Here is a 15,181-nt window from a genome sequence, read left to right on the forward strand (position 1 = left end):
TGTTGTATATTCATCTAGTTAAAAAAAAGTAGGTAATTTCTTCATAAAAGTTGCAACGAATAATCTTCATACAGTATCAAGCAAAATGTCATGTCTAAAATGAGGGGGCCATAACTGATAACACTTTTTCCTTTAAAAAAAATGAAAAATAATTATTTGGATAAGAAAATAACCCAGACATTTAGATATATTAGAATAAAAATATTTTTTTAATTCTTTAAAAATCATTTAATATTCATCGGTTTATGATTAAATGAAAAATATAGAAAATTGTTAAGTTGTTTTTAAGGAAGGAAAATAATGTTTGTCCCGAGAAAAAAGCCCCCCCCCCCCCCTATAAATGATCATTAATTTACCTAAGTGGGGGCTTAAATTTGGAGACCGATCGCGAGGCCTGACTGCCATAAACAACAGATAACGAACAGCAAACAGTGGATACACCAATTGATATGTATGAAAGACAACGACGGACACAGAATGATTGCACTGAATAATTTCAACTACCATTGAGATCGTTTTTTTCTTCAAATCTCCTTATCAAATTAGAAATGCATTTTAAAAAACCTTGGGATATCTTTTACAGTTTGGAATTGGAATTGGAATTAAAAATTGCATTTCCCAAAGAGTTTCAGGTAAAACCCCGAGAATATCACCTCCTAGAAATTTGAAATGCCAGGATGTTTGAAAATATGTATGAATTTTATTACATACTTGAAATTGTATAAGGAATATAAAAAGATTCATTATGTTTACTGTACAAACAAACAACAGACACCAAGTGATGGATACAATTGTGGCTTATATTGTTTAATTCATTTTTACTGAGAGCAAAATTTGATTGATTGATTATTCAGTGGTTGTTTAAACGTCCAGTGGCAAAAATTTCATGCATATTCAGGACAAAAAGTCGTTTCAGAAGTATATTATGAAGTATTTGGTATAACAAATGTTTAAATTTTCTCATTATTTGGTAAATTTCATTTTCTTAGCTATTTCTAATTAATTTTATGAATCAGATTTTTCTGACAAATTATATATTTTGCTCTAAATTAACTCATACGATTCTAATAATATAAGGAACATTGTAACTTAAGTAAAAAAAAAGAGATTATGATTGTTTAATCAGTTGTATTGTAAGTTCGCTCGTGTCAGTCGGATCACTGATTTTCGGCAATATCAAGGAAAAACCAGCACGTTCCAAATATTGTTCAACTACTCATTTAATGGTGATTCTTTTTCTTTAAAAATTGGAATTTATGTAATAAAAATCTATCTATCTCTACCATAGTATGAAAACAGAGTACAAGTAACACGTCATTTCTAGTCCTTAGTGGCATATTATAAGTCCTTAGCAGTGTTTAGACGTACAGGCAGAAAACAGTCGAAGGCCACCAATGGGTAGAAAATCCCGCACCGAAGGCGTTTTTCAGCTGGTCCCTAAACAAAAATGAATTTTAGTTCAGTGATAATGGACATCATACTAAACTTCGAAACATACAAATATTTCCTAAATTTCGGAACGTAAACATATGATAATTAATTAGTTAAGGTTACAAATTTAGGCATATAAAAAGAAGGGGGCGGGGGTCAATGCATTTGAATGGGGACATATGGTTAAAACCACCCCTTTTATCCTGGGTTGAGAACCCTCTTTTTAAAAATGGCTGGAATCGCCACTCTTTAAAACGTAGCAATTTATAAATTATTTATATTAAGTAGAATTATAAAATCGATGAGTTTTATAATTTGATAACACTCATTGATATTGGAAATACTATACTACAATTAATATATTTAATACATGGAGTGTTTAGTAAAACTGTCGACCAATCAACACAGAAAGCGAGATATCTAAAATTTGTATACCCTTATAGATTTTCATTATCATACATCAATCTTAAATGCAATTCCAAATAAAATGGCTTTGAGAACCGTGTATTAAGCGCTTATCGTTCATTCGTCAATGAATCATTCACCGTGCGTGTATCGTGCGTATATCGTGTGTTCATCATTCTTCGTGCATCGTGCGTGTATCGTGCGTTCATCATTCATCGTTCATTTTTCGTTAATCCTCCGTGTAACGCTCATCGCTCATCGTGCGTGTATCGTGTATCGTGCATTCACCGTGCGTGTATCGTGCATTCACCGTGCGTGTATCGTGCGTGCGTGTATCGTGCGTGTGGTCAGTTTGAATTTTAGAAGGTCTGTATGACATGCCATAAGGCCATCGTAAAACATGTCTTAGTCATAAGATACTTTCGAAAACCAGGCCCCTGGATTTTAAACACAATAAGGCCTAGGAAACATAGAGCGCAGGGTTCGACAAACTAAATATTCATATCAGATAGTTCTTTTTGCTTTTGTTATAACACACAAATTGTAAAAAAAAAATATTATATTGTCGGCGCATGAGGTATACATTTCCGGTCCCACAAACCTTTTGGAATCTGCATTTTCATTAAATTAGGTGTAAAATTTGGATTCATACTAATCATGACGTCATAGAAAGAATTCCGAACAATGCGTAAAGTTTCAAACACAATTAGTGTTTCCTATATAATCATTGTTGAATCGAGGAGTCATAATTTATTTACCTTAGAAACTCATTTCAAGATTAAGGTAGAAACAGGGGCTTGCATTATTTTTTGTTTTTATTTGTTCACTTTAAGGATGTACTTAGGTGAGGTTTAGGAATTTGTGTCAGATGTTCGGCTCCTTGGTTTTTTTCCTTCAATACAGGGTAAAATATTTTGCCCCATAACACCCATTTTTATTTTCATATAAGACTTCGATAGCTCATAAAAATTGAAAACAACACGTTTAATAATTTCATGCGTCCGAAGCGCTTTTCTGGATTTACCTTCATCAGGAACGCTCAAAGCCAAACATTTGAAATCCGAGGATGTATAAGTACCGAAACAGTTGAAGAGCTATATGATAAAAATACATAAAAAAAATAGCCAAATTCATCTAAGATCAACTTTGCCTGAGGGAGTTGAAACCTTAGTTTCTTTATAATTTCAAAATTTATAAACGGACAATTTTAGAAAGGTTTGTTATAAATCATGTCAGTACCGAAGTACTGACTACTGAGCTGATGATACCCTCGGGGACTGATAGTCCACCAGCAGAGGTATCGACCCAGTGATGTAAAAAATTGAAAACAACGCGTTTAATAATTTCATGCGTCCGAAGCGCTTTTCTTGATTTACCTTCATCAGAAACGCTCAAAGCCAAACATTTGAAATCCGAGGGATGTATAAGTACCGAAACAGTTGAAGAGCTATATGACAAAAATACATAAAACAAATAGCCAAATTCATCTAAGATCAACTTTGCCTGAGGGAGTTGAAACCTTAGTTTCTTTATAATTTCAAAATTTATAAACGGACAATTTTAGAAAGGTTTGTTATAAATCATGTCAGTACCGAAGTACTGACTACTGAGCTGATATAAAAAGTGATTTACCAAAATGTAAGCAGATTCTAGATTTCTTTTCTTTCTATTTGAGACTCAAATAATACCAATGCAAATATAAGGTAATAGACGAGTCAGCCTTGTCCCGCAATTTTTTATAAATTAATTATCTCTAAAAGGAGCTCCATAATCTATCAACATTTTTTAGCTTATTTTGTTTCTTAACTAATGCTCTTCTGACTTCTAGTATCAATTTTAAATTCTAGATTTGTTTAATTTCACCTAAGTCCATCCTTAACTAGGTATTATGAAGTTCTAGTTTTTACAAAGTTCGCTGATCTATTTATGTATCTTGTTCAATCATAACACGAAAAATTGAATCAAAAATTCTAATATGGCTACCTTTATCTGATTTTTAACTTTATATTGTGTTTTTAAGCGTTGAATATCATTGTTTTGTCTCATTTGACGCTAAAAGTAAAGGAGGCTTTTGGCGCTTGACGATGAAGGCTATTCCTATCGTTTAATAATCTTTTATTATGTTTTTAATTTATTATGTAGATATAGGAAGATGTGGTATGAGTGCCAATGAGACAACTCTCCATCCAAGTTACAATTTATAAAAGTAAACCATTATAGGTCAAGGTACGGCCTTCATCACGGAGCATTGGCTCACACCAAACAGCAAGCTATAAAGGGCCCCAAAAATTACTAGTGTAAAACCATTCAAACGGAAAAACCAACGGGCTAATCTATATAAAAACGAGAAACGAGAAACACGCATGATCTACATAAACAGACGACAACTACTGTAACCAGATTCCTTACTTAGGACAGGTGCAAACATTTGCAGCGGGATTAAACGTTTTAATGGTACCAAACCTTCTCCCTCTTCTGAAACAATAGTATAACATCACAACATAGAAAAACACACTATAAAATATCAATTGGAAGGCTTAACCTAATAAAAAAACGTAAATTAACACACAATGAACGAATAAATTTGACCTGTGACACCTGAATGCAAATACACAGTTTATAAAAAATTACAAGGGATAAATAATTAAAGTCAAAAGTAAATAAACAGGTTTATACAAAGTTAAAGTATGATATCACTGTGAAATGTCAAACAATTTTTAGAAAATCATCACTTTTGAAGAAACCTGCGTCATATCATACACAGGTGAATGAAAATAATTTTGTTGTTAAGTATACTTCTTCTTCTGTGTGTATAAATTCTTCCGTTTAGGAATACCAAGAAATTTCTTTAATATCAATAAAACTAATCTAACACTTGGTACATATGGGGTGAATATCAACAATAAAACTATACAACTAGTGCTAGTTAAAACTTCCTGTACAGGTCCAAGAACAGCATCTAAGGAAAAATGAAATAATTTGGATGTTCATAGTACGAAATATTGAAAATTTGTAGTAATACCAAATAATCACAGTTGGTATATAGACAAGATCCATGTTAACATTAAATAACAAAAAAGCATTACAAATAGTATCAACAGGTCAAATTAAAAAGAAAGTACGATTTGAAAGTACTCGCAGTAACTGACAGCTAGTTAAAAGCCAAAACAATTAATAATAAAAAATCATGCATCAGAGACTAAAATCAACTAAAATACATCCCAGGGATTTAGTATTTTAACGTCATGGACAGTCAAAGAAGACATGACTTGTGCAATGCCAAAAATAAATGTATCGTCAGGTAGTAGGATAGTTAGGAGTGACTTCTTTATAGATAAAAATGAACGTGTGTGTATGTCTCTATACATCCCGTTTGAAAAGCAAATACAAATTAAGTCATGTTTTAATTTGCTAATGACAAAATCGATATTAGTGCCAATGTAAACTATATTCAGAGATTTAATTACAACATTGGTACGATAACCCTTACTAATAAGTTTGTTTAAATGTTCGATGAATTTACACGGATCACATAATGATTTCCGCGCTTTAAGTACAATATTACCATAAAATTTAGGATGTGAAATACCATTTTTAATAAGTTTTCTACAGGTACAGCCAAATTTACTAATCAAATCTTTGTATCTATGAAAATTTTTTGTAAATATTTTAAGTAATTTATGGTAACGAAATCCCTGACTTAATAATTTACCAGTCATCAGGGATGGGGTAATCGTAATCTGTAATCGTAATCGATTGTAATTGATTACATTTTTTCAAGTAATCGACAGTAACCTGTAATCGACAACATTTTCGATTACATGTAATCGTAATTTAATCGATTACAGCAAAAATTATCAATTACTTTTCGATTACATTTCGATTACTTTAGTAAAATAGTTTGAAGAAATATAACCTTGTTTAAATGAAAATAGACAACTGCATGTATTCATCAGTTTATAGTACTTACAGAAAAAATAGAATGTATTAATATAACTTGAGAGTTTATCAGATACCTTATTCAGATCTGTTGTCTCAAGTTGCGTTATGATTAACTAGATCTCTTAACAAATTTTACTATATTCCAGCATTTGAAACAATTGACTTTTAATGCTCATCAATAATTTAAGACCTTTTATATTTAAAATAAGAAAATAGTCCTAAGTTAAGTTCTGTACTACATTAAAGTAGTAAGCTTATTTGTAATAAAATTCCTTAAAGTATAATTTTCAAAAAGGGTTAGAACTTTAGCTTAGAACAGATAAACTGTTGATTCGTAATAATGTTATAATATAAAAATTAAGAAAGTATACAAAATCGTATTGGCAATTCTTGTTCGATAATAGATACTTGTATCCCATTTTGACACTAAAAATATATATTGTGTATGATTTTGATGAAAGAATACAATATAAAGAAGCGAATGATGCAATAGTAGATGTCATTTCAAGAATGTTCTCATATTTATCATCACTCACTTAAGAATTTTTAAATAGTTCGGATCCTCAGTAAGAGCTTCTATCTAGAAAACAACTGTCAACATTATATTTGGAAACTGGTTTAAAAGCTGTTTTTGTAAAGTTCTAAATTTTACACTATAAATATGTTGAGCAACATACCGGTAATTGTGTTTAACTTTCTATACTATTTTTGTATATTATTTTGAAGCATGTAATTGACAGTAATCGAAAAGTAATGTAATTACTTTTGACAAAGTAATCGATTGCAATCGATTACATACAAAAATCTGAGTAATCGATTATTAATCCATTACACTAAAATCCTTCAAGTAATCGATTATTAATCGATTACATTTGTCAGTAATCATGCCCATCCCTGCCAGTGATGCATTGATTACGTTCGTTAAAATCTATGACATCACTACACATACGGGCATACCGAACGAGTTGGGATATATAAACACCGTATGATGGAGCCAAAGGCACATCGCCGTCTAAAATAGGAAAATTAACAATAGGGAATGAAAAATCGTCTCTTTTGTCGTAAATTTTAGTATGGAGTTTCCCTTTAGAAATTGAAATGTCTAAATCTAGAAAAGGACAACTGCTGCTGTTTATGTTAGATTTAGTTAAAGTAAGTTCTTTTGGGTAAATTTCGGTAGTATATTTAGAGAACTCTGGAATATTTAACGAAAAAATATCATCCAGATAACGGTAGGTATTGTTGAATGTATCAACCAAATGTAACAATGATGTGTCTTTACTGAGTTTGGTCATAAACTGAGATTTATAGCAATACAAGAATAAATCTGCTATTGAAGGGGCGCAGTTAGTGCCCATATAAATACCTACTACCTGACGATACACTTTATCGCCGAAACGTACATGCATGTTATTTAGGAGAAAATTTAAAGCTTCAATCATATCTTCACATTTCCAGTAAGTGTATCTAGCATACTTTCCTTTTTCGTCAGAGGAAAAGGCTTTAAACGAGTTACAGCAAATAAATTCACAATGAGATTTTTCGAAAGACCATTTTATTAAATATGAAAATTTTGTCTTTATTAGATTGTGTGGAAGTGTAGTGTAGAGAGTAGAAAAATCACAACTGTCAACAGAATTAAAAGTACCATCAAAAGCATGTATTTTATCTAAAACCTCTAAAGAATTTTTAACACCCCACAAATAATTAATACCATTATTTTCATAAGCTTTATTACAAAAGTTAATAACCAGTTCTTTGATAGTAGTAAGGGAGGTAGTAAGAAGCACTGATAGATTAGTAGTAGAACACTTACTAGATGCGGAGATGAAACGGAATTTAAATGGTTTTTTGTGTAATTTCGGTAACCAGTACATGGTAGGGACTTTCAAATGTTCTGAAGAGGCTTTAAGCTGGGTAGTGGCGGTGATATTGTTGTTAACGATTTGACTCTCAGTGGTGCGTACGGACCTGAATGTAGAGGAATTGATAATTTCGTTTTGAAGAACTTCCGTGTAGTATATGCGTCATACCACCACTACATTATTGGCTGTCTTGTCTGCCGGTACGAACACAAACCGCTCTGCGAGTACTTGGAGTTTATTTTTTATTCTAGAAATAGGAATATCATGGACCCTATTATTAATTTCAGAATTGTTTTCAAAATGAGATATTCGAATATTAACAGTATTCATAATTTTATTCAAATAACTGTCTAGAGATTTTTTATCAGATTTGTCACGTTTGCACCAATTTTTACAGTAGGCAGACAGAGCGTCTTTAATGAGCTGACGACACTGTTTCCAATCTATTAAAGATGGAGTACGGTATTTCGGTCCTTTCTTTAGAAAAGTTTTGACCTCACGGTTTATTATCATGTTTTATTTTATTATGTACATGTATGTACAAGATTAATCATGTTTTATTTTATTATATACTGCAGCTGTGCTATTTGCGCAGTCAAATTGCATTGACCGTATAATCATTTATGATATAGTCACTGACCGTATATCGCATTGCTTATGACGTTAACAATGCGTTTCCGTAGAGTTTATTTATGCCGTCATTAAAAGTTCAATTTCGCAGAATTTTACGTCGTTCGCTCCAAATTAAAAAAAATGATGATTTTTACCCTAAATATTTCATTTGGAACAGTTATAGGAGTTGCAGTATATAAAGAATAACCATACATTGTCTCGAAATATAAATTGTATTTGTACTCGGCTCAAAACAGGATAGAAATGCTCGGCAAAGCCTCGCTTTCTACCTGTTTCTAAGCCTTGTACAAATAAAATTTATATTTCGAGACAATGTATGGTTATTCTATATATGTACATGTATGTACAAGATTTATCATGTTTTATTTTATTATGTACATGTATGTACAAGATTTATCATGTTTTATTTATTTTCAGAGACAAAGGAACAGACATCTGATCTCACCAGTTTGCACAACAAATCTTCAGAAACCATAGCAACAACTGATGATTCTCAGGAAACCATCCATATACTATATCATCAATATGCTTATACAAAAACAATAATTATTCATATACAGTTGTGATGGATATGTTAGTTTCGAACATTAAAATTTCAAATGCCATAAAATTACTTGGCCCGGTGAATTTACAGCTTGGACGAATGTTATTACGAATAAGAGAAACAAGTACCTGTGTAATATCAATTGAACAATGCACTGCAATTACAAAAATAGAAAAAAATAAAAAAATAATATAGCAAATGAATATCACTATACCAAAACCCGTATTAATCATGCCTCACCTATTGGCATAACTCCGACGCTACCTTATATAAAAAAATCAGATAGCAATAAGAACCAATAGTCCTGTAAAGACACAAACAAAAGAGACAAAATGACTGAAAGACAAGAAAAGACCGCAAAACACTTCACAGAATAGGCCAAAAAATAGCGGTATGAACCACAATAGTGCGGGGATTACTTGAGGTGCTCCGGAAGGGTGAGCAGTTTATGCTCCTGGAACGACACCATGTCACCGATTAAACCATAAACTGTATACTTGCATATGAAAGGTTTATTTTATCTTTTTAAGCATTTGAGCCGAAAACGAAAAACCATCTTGATATTTATCAATAGTGTTTTCAACTTTTTCTGCACGCTTTTCTGTAGAAACCTATTTCATTGGCCTTTGAAGATTCATTTTCTCAATAAGTTACTGGAAGATGAAAATGGTAATATTGCAGAGAACTTATGTTTGCACCTGGTTACGACTAGCAGACAAAAATCTGGTGTCCAATCTATTTGTTTTGCTGTAGAACACAAGCGCCAGAATTTGAACCTTATTTAAAACGAAAAAATCGATAGATGCTTTAATCGTAAGAACAATTATTGCCAATTTATCTTTATAATTGTATTTCATTTCTTGGGAAAAGAAGTATACGCATTGTATTCATTTTATCTTAACTATTAAGCACACTTATTTGCTTTGACAGGATTATAGAGTTTTTCATTTTGTTCAGAATGTAAAATGAAATTTATTATAAACAATATGTGTCGGTACGATTTTCATTTAAACATGGTATAACTTGCTCCGAGGACAATTGCAGTAGTTGTCCTCGATATAATATATCCTGCAGTTTTCATCCTTCAATTTTCCTCGATACAAACTATTCTGAATTCATCACCCTGAAATCGTCTTCGAAAAGCTGCTACCCTGCAAATATAATCCTACCATTGTCCTCGATACAAACTGTCATTGTACTCGAAACAAGCTATTCAGCAATTTTCATTCTGCAATTCCTATCGTAAAACTCCTTCACTAACACGTTTCACTTTTTGAAAAGAAGCTTTTTTTATTTCTCTCTTTAAAAATGTTCACTGGTATGGCCACCATTTGAATTTCATTAAAAACTTATAACTTATAAAAACATTTGGTTAAACACTTATTCACGTAGTAATTACTCATATGCACGACTTTTTACCAAATATCTATAATAGGAAAAAAAACAAAATAACGACGATTCCATCAAAAATTATAATATTAACTGGATACTGCAATTCGTATTATCAGCAAACATTTGTTATTACAAGTAAGGCTTATAAACCAAGAGTTCCACGAGGTTAAGTTGAAGTCACCCCTTCGAATATCTGAAGGACGCCATAACGAGTTGGTTAACTATTATGGAATGTCTGTTTAACAGATTACGACAAATATGTTCCAACTGTCGCAACCATAATTCCGTCCTCTTAATTAGACTTATCACAGAATTTACAGTCACACGAGCAACACGACGGGTGACACATGTGGAAGGAATCTGCCCTTCCGGAGCATTTAAGATCATCAATGGTTTGTGGTTGGGACTGTGTTGCCCGGTATGTTTTTAGACTGATTGTTTGTTGTTCCGCGCGTTTCGTCCGTTCCGGTTTTTGCCATGGCGTTGTCAGTTTTTCTTCGACTTATAAATTTGAATATCCATTTGGTATCTTCCGCATCTCTTTTTAACATACATTTGCGGTTTTGGAAGTAATATTTTTGCGTTTTAAACGTAGTATTTTGATGATGTTTCTATTTCATGCAAACATTTAATAACTTCTACTGAAAGCTTCATAACGTCCATTTTAGAGAGAGGCCGAAGATATCAAAGGGATAGTCAAACTCATAAATTGAAAATGACAACACCATGGCAAACACGACCAAAAGACAAAAACAGTCTACAGAACGAAACACAGAAAAACTAAGAACTGAGCAACACGTACCCTTTCAAAAAGCGGTGGTCTTCTCAGATGCTCCGGAAGGGAAAGCAGATCCTGCTCCACATGTTTCACTCGTTGTGTTGATCATGCAAGTTCAAACCCGGTTATAAGTCTATTTCTGTAGGAAAATAGGACGGGATTGTGGTACCGACAATTAGAACATATCCGTGGTCATCTGTGAACAAAATATTCCATAACAGTCATTTAACACGTGATGGCGTCCGTAACATTTCAAAGAAATCTTTCTAACGTTACCACTTGAAACTCTTGGTTTAACAGCTTCATGCTAATCAGCAACCCACTATTACATTTTCGACCTTGAAAATTTTATTTCGATCTTAAATTTACACCGACAACATAATTTCTATTTAAATAACTCACATTTGCAACTTTGAAATCTAATTAACGACCTTGCAACATTAACCTCAGTTCAAAAACTTGCAACTTTGAAATTCCGATTTTTGGTCTAAAACTCATGTTAAGGACGTCTGTGTCATTATTTTATATATAAAAGAGACTAAAATACCTACTGAATCATACAAACTCCAAGTGTGTACTTTCTTTTACCCAAAAAAGTAAAATAACAAAAATACCGAACTCCAAGGAAAATTCAAATTGAAAAGTCCCTTATAAAATGTCAAAAACAAAAGCTCAAACACATCAAACGAATGGAAACCAACTGTCATATTCCGGACTTAGTACAGGCATTTCCTTATGTAGAAAATGGTGGATCAAACCTGGTTTTATAGCTAGCTTAACCACTTGTATGACAGTCGAATAAAATTCCATTAAGTTGAAAACAATGTCTGAACAATACAAACAGACATAATATGTAAAAAGTCAAAAATAGGAGTTCAGCAGTCAACATTGTGTTATAATCTTAATCACTATAAAAAACAAACAAATATGTCAACAAAGAAAAACAAAATGGCATATAGACATAGCACATAAGCAAAAATGAAATACAAGAATACAAAAAATGACCACAGCACTACAACACATTGGCGGGATGCATAAGTACCGAGCCACGCCATTACCAAAAAAGGACTAAACAGTAAAAGTAATTGGTAAAGGTAAATGATTTACAAAGACAAATAAAAGAACACTTTACCACGTAATTAAAATGATAAACAACGTCAGTACTTAGAATCTATACTTCAAGACCATCATGTATTATTTTTGAAAATGATACGGAATATTTATCAACAAGGTCTTGGTATCTTCCGATGAACTTTTGTAGAAAAGGACTAACGTTCTTTGGCATAACCTTCCTGAAGGATTATACGCAGTTTTCCATTTCATTTGTAATGAGATATCCAGAAAAATGGCATCCGAAACGCAGAAAATGTAATACTTAATAGCGGAGAGGTACCTAATTTTGCCTATCATATTTCAAAATTCTAAAATCCTATGATTAGATTTCGCTCCATATCTGATAGATAACACTGCATTTTGATTGTATAAGGTTTGTTGCAAACACATTTATCAGGACCGAAAAATGGCGTTCAAAGCAGGGAACAGCAACATACTGCATATACGAGTACCCCTTTTCGATCCTCATATCTTACAGTTCTGATACGTTAGGATTATTGGTTGTATTTTAATCATTGCTATTAGACAACCATCATGTTAATAGCACATAATTTCTGGCGGAAACATCGCTAAGGTCCATAAAAGAGCGCCGAAGACTGAAAATTACATTCTTTGAAGGGGATTCCCACCTTCTATCCTGCATCCTAGATAGTTATGAAATCCTGGATATCTGTTTCAATCCATACTACATTTTGATGGTATTGTGTTTCTTGCGTTTGCATTCCTTAGGACCGAAAACTTCCTTTAGGATCGACAAATAAAGTATGAAAAGGGGAACATTACTGGATAGTAAGACCCATTTAATCCCCCATATCTAACAGTTCTGAAACCAACGGTACAATTGATTGTGATTCAACCAATGCTACCAGAAAACACTACATATTAATAATATCGGACGTCTGGCAAAAACAATATTTCACAACATTCATATTCAATTATATTCGCTGAAACAGCTATCTTATAATGTGCAAACATAAAAACAATATTTTTATTATATGTGTGACTTATAGAATAAGCTTATTTTTCTAATGTCTAATGCTTTAAAAAACAGAAACAAAAAACAACAACAGTAGCATTAACTCTGATTAATTGGTCCCATGTTAAGGACGATAAAGTGCCTCTAAACGCGTGTAACATATTAAAATCTTGTCACCGGTTTAGGAAAACGGTCATGTTGCCATTTCATCATTACTTCAAAGGGTTAATAAGTTCGATATCGAAAAAAAAAAATTTTCACTGTATATAGCTCGCAAATTCCTTTTAAGGATTTTTATCATGCATTGTTGTATCATGGTGTGTTATTGTTCATATTATTGACAATAATCGATAGGTTTTCTAAACGCGGAAAAGCATGATAATCCTTATTTTCATATGGCGGTTTTTAAGGCAACTGTAAAAGCTTAAATAAAAAGCAGTTTTCAGATCAAAATGCATTAAATACAGTTTAGAATTATTCAATACAAATACACATAAACGAAAATTTTATTTTATAATTGACGAATCAACATTAAACTTCTAAGAAATATTATGCTTGAAATCGCATGATCTGTAATTTAATACCTTTTGGTGTTCATGGGATTCCTTAGCTTCGTTTCTGTTTCTTGCCTTGATTTGTCTCGTCTTAATAGATTGATGATAGTAAAACATCGGCAATATACTGTTCCCTTTAATTTAAACCAATTTTATAATTTGAAGATGATTTTGTAAGAATTAGCATTTTCTTGCAATTAATCTCTTTATTTGCGTTTGCTCTTGAACTATTGCAATAAGTTCTATAAGGCTCATATTTTTTTAAAGAAAATTATTAAAACAAAAACAAAAAGGACATTTTGTTTGATTCTTAAAAAAATAATAAGAAATGGCCATTCTTTACCTTAGACAATTATTGAACGGAAAATTCGTGACGACATTATAGGATAGCAGTCTGATTGGAAGATGCATTAAAGTCAATAACTGAGAGTTTTTTTATGGGATATGTAGCTTTAGAGTCACAGTTTTAATTTGAGTAATCTTTCTTGGAACATCATTTATATTTTTTAGTTTGCATTTTTCAGGAATAAAACTTCCATCACTTATAAACGTTGAAGAGGAGAAAGCAGAATAGTTTGTAGCTGAGTAAAATTCTAGGTTCCCACAAATTTGTCAAACATGATTAAAAATCAATATTAATCATTAGCACGATTTACAAAAGGACAACTATAACAATATCATGTTTCACGATTGATCAACTATAACATGAACTTTGATCAGAATTGGTCACTTTGAACGGTCTGTCCAAAAAGGCGCTTCATCATTATTATTCATTTATGAATACTAAACATTAACATTTTATAATACTCGCCTTTTTAAAAGGAGCTCGGTAACGGATTTTTTTTCCATTATGTGTACGTGGTGCAGTTTGATGGTGTTGTGTCGCTTTCTCGCCGATCTCCTAAAACGTTCCCTCAAACATGTTTTTTGTATTTTAAGAGTAAACTTGATTTGATTATACTCTCTCTTTTTGACTTTTTTTTTTATCTAATTGATTCGAGCGTTACTGATGAGTCTTTTGTAAACGAAACGCGAACATGTTATCGAGGTAATCTTTCAGAAAAACGGTAAAAAATTCAAACAATTTAAAGAACATCAATCATGCATCCAGGACAACATTGCAAATTATTATCTTGGCTATTCATCTTCGAATCTCTGCCACATTGGTGAGCAATAACGAATCTTCATACAGTATTGGATGCAAAGGAATATTTGTCTGCTAATATGACATGGGAAAATAAGAATTAACCAGCGACTAATTAATAATTTTGCCGATTTAGGAGGTCAATAACAGTCAAGTGGATGGTCAAGATAGCTATAAAACCAGGCTAATCTACCATTTTCTTCGGAAAATGGCTGTACCTAGTCAGATATATGACAGCTGTTTTTCCATTCGTTCCATTGGTCGATATAGTCTAAAGTTTGATTTTGTCAGGTTTTATGGACTTCCCCCTTTTTGAATTTACTTTGGAGTTCGGTATTTCTGTTACACTTTTGTACCGAGGTTCAAATTTCGTAAATTTATTAGGAAGAGACAAATCAAGGCAA

General features: G+C 32.2%; 1 long non-coding RNA gene across 1 annotated transcript in view; it reads left to right on the forward strand.

Annotated features, from left to right (window-relative positions):
• LOC127705251 (uncharacterized) overlaps positions 1–10,185 on the forward strand; it is a 28,414-nt gene extending 18,229 nt beyond the window's left edge. The window contains exon 4 of the long non-coding RNA XR_007983759.1: positions 8,694–10,185. This is a non-coding gene — a long non-coding RNA (uncharacterized LOC127705251). The remainder of the gene's footprint in view (positions 1–8,693) is intronic.
• Positions 10,186–15,181: the final 4,996 nt, after the last annotated feature.

Source organism: Mytilus californianus, unplaced genomic scaffold (assembly GCF_021869535.1).
Source record: "Mytilus californianus isolate M0D057914Y unplaced genomic scaffold, xbMytCali1.0.p SCAF_6, whole genome shotgun sequence".
NCBI classification, from domain to species: Eukaryota; Metazoa; Mollusca; class Bivalvia; order Mytilida; family Mytilidae; genus Mytilus; species Mytilus californianus.